The following is a 15,960-nucleotide window of genomic DNA, read 5'->3' as shown; positions in this document are numbered from 1 at the left end:
TCCTGTCACCTATCTCGATTACACATTTGAAAGCACCTTTGACAGATAGTGTCTGGGTTGAGGAATATGCATACATATTTCTCTGCTCTTTGGGCACATATGATTCACATTTTATGTTTTCAGCTTTTAGCTTCTCCCAAACATTTTCTCCCATGACATTACTCGTTGCCCCAGAATCTACTAACATTTTTAACTCAACTCCCCCTACACAAAATATTAGTCTTTCAGGCATTTCACAGTCTTTCACCATAAATGCATAGTCATTGTGCACAGTCTCTACAGCATTAACGTTTTGCTTCTTTTGTCCTTTGGTACGACACATTTTTGAGAAATGGTCCTTACCGTTGCATTTATGACATGTTTGTCCACGTGCTGGGCATTTGGGATCCTTACCCATGTGGTCAGTGTAGCCACACCTGTAGCACTGCTTCTCTGCTTTATTGTCATCACAATTCTTCAATTTACCTTTTGGCCTTGTGAACTTTCCTTTTTTCGTTGTGATACGACTGATCGTTTCCCCCTCTTTCTTGATACTGCTCCCATTCATTGCTGCTAGTTGCTCTTCCACTCGCTCACATTGCGATGCCAACTCCAACGTGCGAGCCAAAGTCAAACCAGGTCCATCCTCGAGAAGCTTTCTCTTCACGTATCCAGAACAGCATCTGCTCAGGATAGCGTCTCTAATTTGATTGTCCTTGTCTCCTTGAAAGTCACAGTCCTTCGCAGCCTGACGTAAACGTGTACCAAACTGTTGCACCGTTTCTCCCTGATTTTGGAACAACTTGTGGAAGAATTGGCGCGCGTAAGCTGCATTCACTTGGGGAACAAAGTAGGAGTCAAGTGTCCTTACTGCTGCCGCGCAGTCGGTCACCTCACCCATGTTTGGTAAAGTGAAGAAAACATCCTGCACGTCCTGGCCCGCCAAATGCAAAAGTAGAGCGCGTCTTCTTTGTTTAGTAGCATTGGTCGTATCCTCGTTCATTATCAGTCCTTTACCGTCAGCATACAACTCGAAAGATGTTAGCCATCGTGTCCATCTTGGCCCGAGAGTAGCTGGATCAGTGCAGCAAGCAAACGGTTGTAGCTCCGACTTAGCCATGTTAGCTCAAACTTAAACTTGCTCACGAAAATCGTCGTCGTTATCTCCTCTTCCTTAGAAGGTGGACGTCATCCTCGTCGCCATTGTTGTGTGCTCACCTTATATCTTTATTAGGTAATGCACTCTGAATCAGGACCCGAACCGATGTCTTTAATCACTTTTATTCATGAAACAGAGGGCCATCAACTTGCCGCTCTGTCTGCATATTCATTTCCCTGAACGTCACTCCTTCACTACGTCATCACGTAGGCCCACAGTACAATATCAGTACATGACAGTTCATGACGGTTCATCTTAGGCGGCAGCAAGAATTTACGTAACTGTTCTAAAATATGGTCAAAATGTATTTTTTTGCTTGAGATTTTCCTATCATTGTTCCAGGATCTTTTAGTACAATTCTTGTTCTCCAAATGTTAAGAAAATGTCATTTTCAAAACTCGTTCAGAAAAAGAAGTATATATATTTTTCTGCGGTAATGTTGGAGATTTTCAATAAATACAAATTCATACCGTTTTAGGGTTCTCAGGAGAAAAGAGGCACTGCATGATGGGCATGTTTTGACTTCATTTATCGGTTTATTATAGTTGCTGGCATCACCACTAGACGGCGACTCTAGGAAAAAGGAGGTGAACAAAGACGTAGAGGCAGTAGAAAAAGAAGCAAGGCATGATGGTCATGTTTCTGAATCTATTTTTTACTTAATTTAAAATGTTTTGGTTTTGAATGACTAAAGGTGTACTATGTTAACAGTTCTACGAATGCTGTCTCATCCACTGAATACGTGTGCTCACACTTTTGTACCAAATTAGCCTCTGACTGTAGATGGTGTGCGCGGTGAAAACGTCGGCCCCGGCGACGTATACAACTCATACTTACCTGGCAGGGGAGATACCATGATCAAGAAGGTGGTTCACCCAGGGTGAGGCTCAGCCATTGCACTCCGGTTGTGCTGACCCCTGCGAATTCCCCAAATGTGGGAATCTCGACTGCACAATTTTTGGTAGTGGGGGACTGCGTTCGCGCTCTCCCCTGATTCTCCTGTACAATACAAAATCCCTCACACGAAGCCAAATTTCATGGTCGCCACATACTGAGCAAGCTGTGCTCTGCAACTGTGCACCTACTTGCCGAACTTCATTCAACAAATTAGTAATTGCAAAATAAAATGTAATTACTACGTTCCCGACCCGTTATTGATACGAACGTATATGATATAACTTTCATATAACCTGCTTTCTGGAATAGCCCCACGGATCATTTCCCGTTCTCCATTTACCTACACTATAAAGAAAAACTAATGGCCAAAAGGTACGTGGACCCAGACATACAACTGATTTTTGCACCCCCTACTCTACTGGTCAAATCAAGAGTAGTTTACATCACAGTCCGTTAGCTTCATTCTCACAGGATAAAGCAGAGGGTCAATGACGTCATTGATTCAAGTTCATGGCGGCTGGCAGCAAGGATATACGAAAAAATATGATCAAAATGTCTTTCTTTAAATCAAAAATTGTGCCAGAAATTTTTAGTACAATCCTTGTTCTCAAATTTTTAAGAGAATGTCATTTTCTAAACTTGCTCAGAAAAAGAAATATATATCTTTCTGCGGTACTGTTGGAGATTTTCTATAAATACAAATTCATATGGTTCTCAGGTGAAAAGAGGCAATGCATGATGGGTATGTTTTCACTTCATTTCTTATGCTGCCACCACCACTAGATGGCAACTCTAAGAAAAAGGAGGTGAACAAAGGCGTGGAGGCAGTAGAAAGAGAAGCAAAGCATCAGTTTATGGGTATTTACGAGGGTATTTTTATATTAATACTTTAATAGCTAAATGGCTCCTATTATTGTTCCTTACATATAGTATAATTTGTGGAAAATATATTAATTTATTGCTCAATGCATAATCAATAGTTTTATATTTGAATGGGTGGATGTCACCAAAAGCTGTCCCTAAAGCTTAACCAATTTGGTCTGTAAACTTTAGCAGAATTAATAACTACAAGGCAGGACTACTAACTATTTCCCATTGACAAGTATAGGTGGCTCCGCTTTCGCAGAGCATCAAAAAATTGAGATGAACTCTCATTGTTCCTCCCTACGGAAATCTTTAGTAAAAGGCGATCGGTGAATTTGCAGCAACCATTCCTTCTAATACAAACAATAGACGTTCATAGATTTACTACATTTAGAAGGACTCAACCTAAATAGACAGTTTAAACGAGTATTTTGTGTTCATCAATGTGTTTTTTCCTTGAAACATTGTTGGCGCACAGGATTATGGATACCTGATATTTCAAACAGCGTCACCTATCGATTGGGCAACTATTTTGAGTGTGAGTTTTGAACGTATAAACAGATGTATGTCTTGGTCCGTGTACTTTTGGTATGAGAGAAATGGAAATGATCCGATTTCCGTGTGTTATTTTCAAATGTGTAATTTCAGATTTTTATTCAACACAAATCGGGAAACAAAAGACGATCGTAATTTCCTCAAATGAGTGTTAAGAAATGCTGGCGTGGATTGGAATGCGATTCACCTCCACTGCGATGGTGGCGTTTGAGGGTTAATGTAAATTGCCACAGCAGGAAACAGGAAGTAGTTTGGCGAAGTGGGCCGCGTGTTTTTTTGCTGCGTGTTTTTTTTCCCGTCAAAATGTTCGTCAAACAGCTATCTTGCCTTCGGTCCCGAAATGTATCAAAAGATCCGATTGTTTTTGGCGAATGACCAATTCGTTTTGTTGGTCATTAAAAGCTATTCCCATCAGGAGCTCAGTTCATCGTTATTCTATTGGGTCAACGTGAACCACGTGACACTAAACCTCCACGAACACACGAAAATCTGCAACCGATGCACAGGTTGAAAACAGCCCGGTGACGCATTATCATTCCAAACTGTTAAGAGTTGAGGTTTGTTACGGTGGTCGGTACGTGGCATTAGTATGACTCAATATATTTAAACCGTAACTTGAATTGGTAGTCTCTTTATTTAAGTAGTTTTCTCAGACCAACTTTAGGTTATCGCTTCTCGGCCTTTTGGCTAATATCAAGTGAAGTATCTGTTCTTATCAGTTTAATATCTGATACGTCCCCTATCCGGGGACCATATATTAAATTGATTTCTGGAACCGGGAGATGGAATTAGGGGCTTGCTCCGTCCACTCCACGCATCGACCTGGTATTGCAGTACTTCCAGGAACGGTGCACCCCTCTGCTGGTCAAATAAAGGATCATTAAGTCAGGAAGCCATTAGAATCGGTCTGCTTCATTCTCACAGGATAAAGCAGAAAGTCAATAACGTCTTGAAAGGGTTTGATTCAATCAAGTTCATGACCTTTATCTAAATGTGAATAGCAGAAGAATTCTATTCTTTACAACAAAATAGAAAACATATCGGCCCTACGATTGGCTGGCCACCAGTTTATGATGTCCAGTGGGGATGGGTGATACCAATGATTTTGGAATCGATCCGATACCAAGTATTTCCTACCCAAAATACCCGATATTCGATCCGATATCGATACCGGAAGTGTAATTTCCCTTCCAAAAAACGATTTAAATGCAGTGGCATTCTTGCTCTTGGAGAGTCATCTATTGAATTTTGTAGAAAAAAGTATTACGTCACGTGAATTATTAACCTTTTTAGACATTAGTGCATTAGTGGAATATGCATATTAATAGTATAACTTTAATAAAAAGGAGCTATTCTTTACTTTTCTCTCTCTCTCTCTCTCTCTCTCTCTCTGTTGTTGGGAAAACGTTTTGTCTTTTAGTATAATCTAAAAAGAGACATGGTACCAACAGAGATGCAGGGCTTAATCGTCATGAGCAGCAAAACTATCAATTTGTAAAGCCACTGGATACTTACATTTAATATTGTAATACTTTAGTGTTGTTTATAGGAAGTGGAGTTACAAATAAAACGTATGGCGTTCGACCACAAATTGAAAAGGGGAAAACTTTATTTATAAATGACTGACTAAAGCGTAGTAATTATTGCTTCAAATAGCACATCAACCACAAATGCTTACAATTTTTGGTTAGCACCTGATACCTGGATATGTCTTGCCTTTCTGAAACGCTGCTTCTAAGGTACTTTGATACCTTAGCCTCGGTGTGGCTGCAGGGGTTTCCGTCGCTGCCTTAGTGTCTGCGGCACGTTTCAACTGCAGCTCTTCATGAACTGTGGGGTGAATTTTGCTTAAATGTTTTGTCAAGTTTGTGGTGTTGCCACAATATTTAATTGTTTTGTGACATATTTCACATTTTGCCTCGTTGTTATTAAGTAAAATATAATATCCCCAAACCAGACTTCTCTTGCGTTCGGACTGGGCCGCCGCCGTGGCCATGCTTGTTTGTGTTTGTTTGGATTGGAACGGGAGGCGGAGGAAGAGGGCTTGGCTTGTGAGAAAAGGGGGCGGGAGCAAAGCAGAGCAGGACACGCCGGTGCAGCAGGCGGAAGGAAAAGTAGTGCTAGCATGAGTGCAAGTCGTCAAATTGGAGCAGAAAAAAATGAGGAAAAATATAATTAAATAATTGTAAGTATCGATATTTTAGCTAGGGAGATCGATACTCAAAAATGAGCAGCCTGGATCGATATATCGATACTTTTGTATCGATCCGCCCATCCCTATGTGATAGGCTCCAGCACGCCTACTAACTAGGGGTGTAACGATACATCGATACACATCGATTAATCGATATAATGCTCTGCGATTTATTGGCATCGATGCTAAAGGTAAACATCGATTTATATCGCCGTGTTTGACCTCGGACATTAGACGCGACTTAATTTTGAAATCCAGTTCATAGTTGCTTGCTTCCTCTTTTCGGGAGCAGTGCGCCCGGCGTTGTTGTGTTGTGAGCAGATCACGCACGTGAAAGGGGAGGGGACAACTAGTACGCGGCTCCTGGGCTGCTCCTATGGCTAGTGTCCAAAAAGACGAGGAAATTTGCTCCCCTTTAGGCTTCAAGTCATTCGTTTGGAAGCACTTTGGATTCCAAAGAAAAGATGGCTCAACGGCCAAGACACGTGCAGTTTGTAAATCCTGCCATGCGGTGATCAAATATTCAGGGAGCACAAATCTCGCCGCACATTTAAAAAAAAAACACGACATCAAAGTTCAGTGTTAAAGTAAGGAATTTGTATACTACAATACTCTTGTAATTTCCTAAATAAAGAGTTTGCAGTACCTTGTTTATTTTGCGTATGAATTGTTATTTACCTTTAGCATCGATGCCAATAAATCGTAGAGCATAATATCGATTATTCGATGTGTATCGATGTATCGTTACACCCCTACAATCTAAACATAGTCCTTTACTAGTCGTGGTTGCCCTCTGGGTAAAAATGGTACACTCGCAGATGACTTCCCGCCGCCCCTCGTTGATGAATTAAGACTATACTTTCAGGGATCATTTCTATAGTTATTAACTTGAGATATGTGTTTCTAAAGTGAACGGTCTCGCCAACTACGATGATGAGAATTGATGTTCCTTCCTGAGCGTGAAGCTAGCGGAGAATAATGATGTTTATATCATAGATTCTCCACTTTTGATGAGCGTTCTATGCGTCCTAGTGGAGCATTGAGGGGAGGGACATGATCAGAGTAGTTCTTTGAAATTGGTTAAACAAAAATTAAGCTAATGTAGTGGCGTACTCCTGATATTCAACTCAGTCGATTAACAGTATCGTCGTATTAGTTCAACTAACAAAAGCCTGTTATGTATTTCTGAAGTACTTTTGTACTGAAGTACTTATGGCTGTATTCATTTACACGGCTTAAATCTTTACAACTTCGACACAAATCTGAATTAACTTTAACTGATTTCGGCTTGTCCAAACGGGCCACCCCATTGCTGGTCTCACCAAAGTAACAGGCGGTGTCACACTAGCAACCATTTCCTTTTAATAAAAATAGATCTTCATATATTTGCTAAATTTAGGAGGCCTTAACACTCAACTAAGATGTATAGTTCGAACAAGTATTTGGTGTTTGGCAATTCTATGGAAACGTTTACACTCTAAACGTGTCGTTGTGAGTCCAACAGGTTCCAACTCCCTGACCTGTTTGTTTGCATTGTGCACGTTCTCCACTCTGGTTTCCTTCCATTTCCCCCAAACATGCATGATAGGCCCATTGAGCGCTCCAAATTGCCTGTAGGTGCGAGTGCGGACGGTTTTTCGTCTCTGTGTGCCCTGCGAGTGATTATTATTTGTTAAAGCGTATATGCCGTTACACCGCTAGATGGCAGCAGCGTTGACTTCCGCACCTGACCACAAAAAGAAACGGGAATCACGTGATGCGCAGGAAAAGAAGCATTAGTGTGAGTCGATATATTTAAACCGTAACTTGAATTGGTAGTCTTGTAGTGGGTTGACATAATTCACCCGGAACCTAAGTTCACGTTGCCGAGTTCCGGTGGGATGTTTTACACGTGTGGGAGTTTCCTGTTTGAGGAGTGTGTGTTAGGATCTCGAAGGGAAAAGAGTCGGCCCGTGGTTGAGAGAAGCTAATTATAAATGTCATTAAAACAACTGCCGTTGGCACCGTCATTTATCACTCCGCCTCCGACTCCAGTCCTTGCACACCACACTGGTGACCCTGACATCAGTCCCGCTGAGGATTCCGGGACTGAACAGAATACCGAGCGAGACGGCATGGCGCATTCCGCCGTCCTTAGGCTGCCTGAGTTTTGGGAGACTTCTGCAGCAACGTGCATGGTTCGCACAGGCGGAGGCTCAGTTCGCCCTCCGGGGAATTACGGATGACGCCACATGCTACTACCACGTTGTCTCGGCACTCGGAAGCTCCACCGCAGCCAGAGCTGTAAGTTTCATCACTTCCCCTCCGGCCCAGGATAAATATGCAGGGCTCAAGGCTTATCTCCTCAGGATTTTTGAACTGTCGCGATCCGAACGAGCCCGGCGCCTGCTTGCTATTCAAGGCATGGGGGACAGCAAACCCTCTGAACACATGGAGATGATGTTAAACCTGCTGGGTGGGGAAGAGCCGAATTTTCTTTTCATTGAACTGTTTCTGCGACATATGCCGCCGCACGTCCAAACGGCCCTCGCAAATACGACCATTACGGAGCCGCGTGCTCTTTCGGAGGAAGCGGACCGTTTCTACTTGGCCACCCAGCGTTTCGCCCCTGGTGTGCTGGCCCCAACACGCAGCTACACGTCCCCGAGCGCTGGCGTTGCCCCTGGCAGAGGACGCGCTGCAACTGACAGCCGCACCAGCACAGGTTTGTGCTACTTCCATGCACGTTTTGGCGCCAAGGCTAAAAGGTGCCGCTCCCCTTGCAACTTCGACACGACGGGAAACGCCAAAGCCTGCGCTCAGTAGTGGCCGTGACCGCAGGCAAAAAGAACCGGCTGCTGTTCGTTGAGGACTCCCTCTCTGGTCGCAGATTCCTCTGTGACACCGGCGCCCAGAGAAGCGTCCTGCCGGCTACAGTGGACGACGCTGCTGGAGGGTTGCACGGCCCGCCCTTAACATCCGCCAACGACACCCCCATCAGGACGTATGGCACAAGGACTGTGGACATATGTTTCGGGGGTCAGTGTTTCACATGGGACTTTGTCACTGCCGACATCTCCTTCCCCCTGCTTGGCGCAGATTTTTTGTGCGCCCACGGACTGCTCGTGGATGTTAAGAACGGCCGCCTGGTGGACGCGTTAACCTTCTCCTCCTTCGCATGTGTCCGCGATGAGGGGAATTATGTGGGTCTCTCCAGTTCGCTCTCCGAGGGCGACATGTACCAGAAACTCCTCGGAGAGTTCCCCAGCCTTACACGGCCCACTTTTGCCGCTCAACCCGGAGAGACTGACAATTGCTCGGGCCGAGTTCGCCAGCATGGAACGCCTTGGCATTGTTCGCCGCTCTGACAGCCCGTGGGCCTCCCCACTCCACATGGTGCCTAAGCCGGATGGTGGTTGGCGCCCGTGTGGCGACTACCGCCGCCTCAATGATGCCACCACGCCCGACCGCTACCCGGTCCCCCATGTTCAGGACTTTTTGATACATCTAGCAGGGAAGCACCTGTTCTCCAAAGTGGACCTGGTGCGGGGTTATCACCACGTCCCGGTGCACCTTGCTGACATCCCTAAAACGGTGGTGGTGACTCCTTTCGGGCTTTTCGAGTTTCTTAGGATGCCCTTCGGCCTGAAAAACGCGGCCCAGTCCTTCCAGCGGTTGATGGACTCTGCACTTAGGGACATGCCTTTCATGTCTAGGACGATGTCCTCGTCGCCAGCTCCTCGGAGGAGGAGCATGCGGCACACCTGCGGGCCCTTTTCACAAGGCTCGACCAGCATGGCCTGATCATTAACCCGGCGAAGTGCGTCTTCGGGGTGCCGTCGATCCAGTTTCTTGGGCATCTCATCGGCAGTAATGGGGCCACCCCCTTGCCGACAAAGGTGGAAGCAGTCTCCGCTTTTCCCCGCCCACGTTCGGCCCGGGGGCTACGGGAGTTCCTTGGGATGGTTACGTTCTACCACCGATTCATACGCCGGGCGGCCCACATCATGCACCCACTGTATGGGGCCCTTAAGGGTAAGACCCCCAACCAGGACATCGACTGGACCCCCGAGAGGATCGAAGCTTTCGAGGATACTAAGGCTGCGCTGTGCCAGGCCACCTTGTTGGTCCACCCGTCGCCTGGAGCCCCGGTCGCCCTCACAACCGACGCATCTGACTACGCAGTTGGTGCTGTATTTGAGCAGTGGGTTGGTGGCGCCTGGCAACCGCTCGCCTTTTTCAGCCGCCAGCTGGTCCCTAGGGAGCGCAAATACAGCACATTCGACAGGGAGCTACTCGGCGTCTGGTTGGCGATCCGCCATTTCCGCTCCATCCTGGAAGGCCGTGAGTTTACGGTTTTCGTCGACCACAAGCCCCTCACGTTCTCTATGTCCAAGGTGGCTGAGCCGTGGTCCGCCCGCCAGCAGCGTCAGCTGTCATTTATCTCTGAGTACACCACAGATATCCGACACATCGCCGGCAAGTCCAACGTGGTCGCCGATTGCCTCTCTAGAGCGGTCGTCCACACGGTTCAGCTGGGGCTCGACTACTCAAGTATGAGTGCTGACCAAGCCTCAGATCCTGGGATCCAGTCGCTCAAAGACTCTGACACTGGGCTGCGTCTGGAGGTGGTCGCGGTTGGCGACTCAGGAGTCAGGCTGTGGTGCGACCTCTCCACCGGCCAGCCTAGACCACTTGTCCCTGCCGGCTGGCAGCGGGCTGTCTTTGAGGCGATACACGGCCTGTCCCATCCTGGCAGAAAAGCGTCCGTGAGGCTGGTGGCTCAGAAGTTCGTCTGGAAAGGGCTGAAGAGGGACGTGCGGGCCTGGGTCGACTCGTGTGTGGCTTGTCAGCGTGCGAAGGTGCACCGCCATACCAAGGCCCCGTTGGAGCCGTTCACTGTCCCCGAGAGGAGGTTCGACCACGTCAACATCGACCTTGTGGGCCCGCTCCCCCCTTCCCATGGTTTCACCTACCTCCTCACCATGGTGGACAGGACGACCCGTTGGCCTGAGGCCGTCCCCCTCTCCTCAACCTCGGCTGCTGACGTGGCCCGGGCGTTTATTGGCACATGGGTCGCGCGCTTTGGAACACCTTCAGACCTCTCCTCGGACCGGGGTGCACAGTTTACTTCCGAGATCTGGAATGTGGTTGCTGGAGGCCTGGGCGTCAAGCTGCACCGCACCACCGCTTATCACCCCCAGGCTAACGGGCTGTGCGAGCGGTTCCACCGCTCCATGAAGGCTGCTCTACGCGCCAGTCTGGTGGATGGCAACTGGGTGGACAGACTTCCCTGGGTCATGCTGGGCCTCAGGACGGCCCCTAAGGAGGACTTGCAGTCCTCGTCCGCTGAGCTCGTCTACGGCCAGGTACTACGAGTTCCAGGGGACTTCATTCCAGACGCCACAACGCCTTGGTCGGCGGCAGGGCAGCGGTCCTCCCTGCTGGAAGTTGCCGGGACGTTCGCACCTGTCCCCACGTCACGGCACTGCACCCCTGTTTCCCGGGTGCCCACCAACCTACGCTCGGCGGGTTTTGTGTTCATCCGCCACGACGCCCACCGCGGGCCGTTGCGTCCGCCTTACGACGGGCCTTTTAAGGTCTTGCAGCACGGGAGTAAGAGCATGGTCGTGGACATCGGCGGTAGGCCTGAGACTATCTCGGTTGATAGGATTAAGCCTGCCCACGTGGATGTTTCCCGGACGTTGGAATTGGCGCAGGCCCCACGCCGCGGACGCCCCCCAGCGCCTCGCCCCTCCGACCTGACCGAGCTCCCGCCTGCCCGACCGACAACGCGACCGTCCAGCCCAGCGGTCTTTCCGGCGGCGCCCCCTACCCTTGACCCCCTGCCAGCCCCTGCCACCTACACCCGCTGTGGTCGGGCTGTCGTTCCTTTCCGGCGCGGGGATTTTGACTATGGGTGAATTCTGGGGGGGCTTGTGTAGTGGGTTGACATAATTCACCCGGAACCTAAGTTCACGTTGCCGAGTTCCGGTGGGATGTTTTACACGTGTGGGAGTTTCCTGTTTGAGGAGTGTGTGTTAGGATCTCGAAGGGAAAAGAGTCGGCCCGTGGTTGAGAGAAGCTAATTATAAATGTCATTAAAACAACTGCCGTTGGCACCGTCATTTATCACTCCGCCTCCGACTCCAGTCCTTGCACACCACAGTCTCTTTATTTAAGTGGTTTCCTCAGACCAGTTTCAGTACATCGCTTCTCGGCCTTTTGGCTAAGACCAGGTGTAGTATCTGTTCTTATCAGATTAATATCTGATACGTTCCCTATCCGGGGACCATGTATATATTGGATTTTCGCAACAGGGAGATGGTATAGGGGCTTGCTCCGTCCACTCTATGCATCGACCTGGTATTGCAGTACCTCCAGGAGCGGTGCGCCCCCCTCTACTGGGCAAATAAAAAGTAGTTTACATCACAATCCGTTAGCTTCATTCTCACAGGATGAAGCAGAAAGTCAACGACGTCTTGATCGGATTTGATTCAAGTTCATGTTGTGTGCTCACTGTTAGAGTGGTGCTCACTCTAACTTATTTTGCAAGAACCACTCGGAGACAAGTTAGTCATTTTGGGCACCTGCAGGCGGAGAGTCCATTCGTCACTGTGCGTACAGCAATGATCGAATGACGTCTGACTCTCGCTTCCCACAAGACCATCTTTATTAAGAGAAAAAGGGTGGGGGTGACCATAGACTGAATAGACAAGTAAAAAAGGCCCTTGACCTCTAGATTAGCAGGGCAGGGGATGTTTTACGACATTGTGTAGGATGGAACAAGCTAGGTTATTTATTACTGGTTACACACCAACATAAGCATAAAACTAATCTACCAAGGTTATTCATTACTGGTTACATACATTCCAACATAATCATATGATCAAGATAGTTTTGGAAAACCCTGACACTCACCTTATATCTTTATTAGGTAATGCACTCTGAATTTAATCAGGACCCGAACCGATGTCTTTAATCACTTTTATTCATGAAACAGAGGGCCATCAACTTGCCGCTCTGTCTGCATATTCATTTCCCTGAACGTCACTCCTTCACTACGTCATCACGTAGGCCCACAGTACAATATCAGTACATGACATCCCCCCTTTCCTTAGAAATAAACTGTACCATCACATACTAATATTGACCATGTAATTTACATCATCATCTTTTGCTAACCGAACATTGTATTGTCTAACTTTTCTTATGTAACCCATAAACATTTTTTTCTCTTAAACAGTGAACAATATATTCAGACACAACCCTTTACTTTTACTTTGTCACAAAGTCTTTGAACTTTGCTGGTATCTTTTTGACTCTCTGGGGCCTCATTTCAGGTTCCTGAGCTTCCTCTTGTGGTGTCTGGTTGCAACTGTCCACATTTCTGCTCAGTACATTTTCCTCCCCTTCAGTAAAAGTCTTCGGTGTGTCATGTCCTTCAGTATTCTCATATGATTGGTATTTCTTCACGTGAGTGGTATTCCGGTGGTAGCGAGCTCCAGTTGGGGATTCAATTACCACTTGATTTCCAGTTTGACTCACGACTCTATGTGGGGTTGGATTGAATGGTGTTGTGAATTTGTCCTGTTTGTCCTGTTGTACCAGTACTGTGTCTCCAATGTCCACATTTGAGTACTGGGCTCCTCGTCGTTCATCAGCATAAAGCTTTGCTTTCCCTTTTTGTTCAGCATCCCTGTCACGAACATCTAGAGCCGTTGTTTTGGACTCAGAGAGGTCAGGCAACTTTCCTCTCATTTTCCTGTTGAAAAGAAGTTCAGCTGGACTTTTCCCTGTCGTGGGGTGTTCAATGCTCTTGTAAATAGTTACATATTTCCTCAGTTCACGTTTCCAGTCCAGCCCTTCTGCCTGTGCAATCCTGATTCTCTTCATCAGTGATGCATTTTGACGTTCCACTTCTCCATTGGCTTGTGCCCATTTTGGTGGTGTTCTCACATGTTTGATTCCATTTGTTTCACAGTATTCCCTGAAGAAGTCAGATTTGAACTGTGGTCCATTGTCCGATTTGATCGTCACTGGTAGTCCATGCCTACTGAAAATGTCCTCAATTCAGTCAATAACTCTGTCCGTGGTTGTAGACGTCATTATTTCATACTCATAGTAGCGACTGTAATAATCTACTAAAACAAATATAGACTGATTGTTTGGTAGTGGTCCTAACAGATCTACAGCCACGTCTTGCCATGGTCGATCTGGTAAGATTGTGTTCCTCAAAGGCTCAGGTGGATCTGGTCTGGCCACTATTTGACATCCATGACAAGCTTTACAGTATTTTTCCGCTGCCTTATCCATGCCAGGCCACCACACTTTTGTTCTGAGATGTTGTTTTTTCCCTACAATTCCTAAGTGTCCTTCATGAGCTAATGCAAGTGCTTTTGCTCTGAGTTTTTCTGGTAAAACTATGCGGCTTCCACGTAACACAATGTATCCAATCACACAGAGTTCATTTACAATGGGTGCATATTGTTTACATTTTTCGAAGTGTCCAATTTCAATTGCATTTCGCACCTCCGTCAGCTCTGGATCTACAGCAGAGGCTTCTTCTACCTCTCGTGTGGTAAGCGCCTTTGGTGTTGCATTAACTGCAATGAATCTCACATACTCTTCAGATTCATGTTCATGTATTCCTTTTGTCCCTGTGTCTGACAACAACCTAGATAAAGAATCAGCAATATTTTGTTTTCCTGCAATGTGCACCACCCGAAAGTCATAAGGTTGAAGTCTGAGGACCCATCGCTCTATACGAGCACATGGTTTGGATCTTTTACTGTATACGACTTCTAATGGCTTGTGGTCTGTGATTAAGTCAAACCTACGTCCGTACACATATGGATGTAGCCTTTCGCATGCCCAAACTAATGCTAGGGCCTCCCTTTCTGTTTGTGAGTATCTGCGTTCACAATCTGTCAGACTACGACTAACGTAGCACACTGGTACCTCCTCAGAATCTTGTTTTTGTACAAGCACTGCGCCTAACCCTACAGGACTTGCATCTGCGATTATTCTGGTAGGAGCCTCTTTGTCAAAATAAGCTAAAGTACCTGCCCCGGCTAGTTCAGTCTTTAAAGTCTGAAATGCTCATTTTTGTTCTGGTCCAAACACAAATGTAGTCTCTTTCCTGGTCAATCTCCTCAGTGGTTCAGAGAGCGTTGCAAACTGGGGTATAAATCTACTGCTGAATCCTACCAGTCCTAGGAAACTTCTCACTTCAGCTGCCGTTTTTGGTTCTCTGGCATCCTTAACAGCTCTCACTCTCTCCTCAGTTGGTCCAATGCCTTTCTGGGTCAACAATATGCCCATGAAAACAAGTCTGTCCATGTTAAATTGGCATTTTTCCACATTCAGTGTTAATCCGCATTCTGAAAGTCTTTTCATGACTGCGTGCAGGCGCTTGTCATGTGTCACCTGGTCTGGAGCGTGGATGATCACGTCATCTGAGATGTTCTCCACACCCTCGATGCCTGCTAGTGCATTGGCTATCTCGTGCTGGTATTGCTCACTAGCGGACGAGACTCCAAATATCAGTCTTTTGTACCTGTAAACACCATTATGCACAGCAAACGTTGTTATTTCTCTGGACTCTGGGGTTAGCTCTAACTGATGGTAGCCCCATTTGAGATCAAGCTTACTGAATATTGCAGAACCATTCAGACCTTGCAGTATTTCATCCACTGTAGGGATGGGGGTATCTCTCCCTCACAATAGCCTCATTAGCTTTTCTCATGTCTAAACACATCCTAAGGTCTTTGTCATGTTTCTTTGGGAGAATCACTACCGGATTTACCCAGGGAGTAGGACCTTCAACCTTCTCCACAATGTCCATGTCCATCAGTTCCTTGATTTTCTTCTCGACTGCATCCCTCAAATGATAGGGTATCCGTCTCAGTGGTTGAGCGACTGGTTTCACATTTGGGTCTATGTACAGTGAGATTTGTTTGGTGTTTAATTTACCTACTCCTTTGAACACATTTGAATACTGTTGTTGCAGAATACTTTTAACATCTGTGATTGCTGCAACGTTTTCCCCTATTTTTAGTACTCCAAGCTTAATAGCTGTCATTTTACCAAGGAGTGGTTCACCATTACCTCTAATCACAATGAATTCAGCTTCTTCAGTCCTGTCACCTATCTCGATTACACATTTGAAAGCACCTTTGACAGATAGTGTCTGGGTTGAGGAATATGCATACATATTTCTCTGCTCTTTGGGCACATATGATTCACATTTTATGTTTTCAGCTTTTAGCTTCTCCCAAACATTTTCTCCCATAACATTACTCGTTGCCCCAGAATCTACTAACATTTTTAA

At 46.5% G+C, this 15,960-nt stretch overlaps 4 non-coding genes across 4 annotated transcripts; all 4 read left to right on the top strand.

Moving 5' to 3' along the window:
- The first annotated feature begins 1,967 nt into the window (after positions 1-1,967).
- Positions 1,968-2,131, top strand: LOC133145801 (U1 spliceosomal RNA). Its single transcript, XR_009711052.1, has one exon. It is a non-coding gene; the product is annotated as a U1 spliceosomal RNA (small nuclear RNA).
- Positions 2,132-4,121: 1,990 nt separating this feature from the next.
- On the top strand, positions 4,122-4,313 carry LOC133145805 (U2 spliceosomal RNA). Its single transcript, XR_009711056.1, has one exon. It is a non-coding gene; the product is annotated as a U2 spliceosomal RNA (small nuclear RNA).
- A 2,184-nt stretch (positions 4,314-6,497) lies between these two features.
- LOC133145917 (small nucleolar RNA U3) lies at positions 6,498-6,715 on the top strand. The gene has a single exon (XR_009711162.1). It is a non-coding gene; the product is annotated as a small nucleolar RNA U3 (small nucleolar RNA).
- Positions 6,716-11,836: 5,121 nt separating this feature from the next.
- On the top strand, positions 11,837-12,027 carry LOC133145859 (U2 spliceosomal RNA). Its single transcript, XR_009711107.1, has one exon. It is a non-coding gene; the product is annotated as a U2 spliceosomal RNA (small nuclear RNA).
- Positions 12,028-15,960: the final 3,933 nt, after the last annotated feature.

Source organism: Syngnathus typhle, linkage group LG21, assembly GCF_033458585.1.
Source record: "Syngnathus typhle isolate RoL2023-S1 ecotype Sweden linkage group LG21, RoL_Styp_1.0, whole genome shotgun sequence".
Lineage (NCBI taxonomy): Eukaryota > Metazoa > Chordata > Actinopteri > Syngnathiformes > Syngnathidae > Syngnathus > Syngnathus typhle.
The sequence above is the reverse complement of the archived record's forward strand: the minus strand, read 5'-3'. Positions and strand labels throughout refer to the sequence as shown.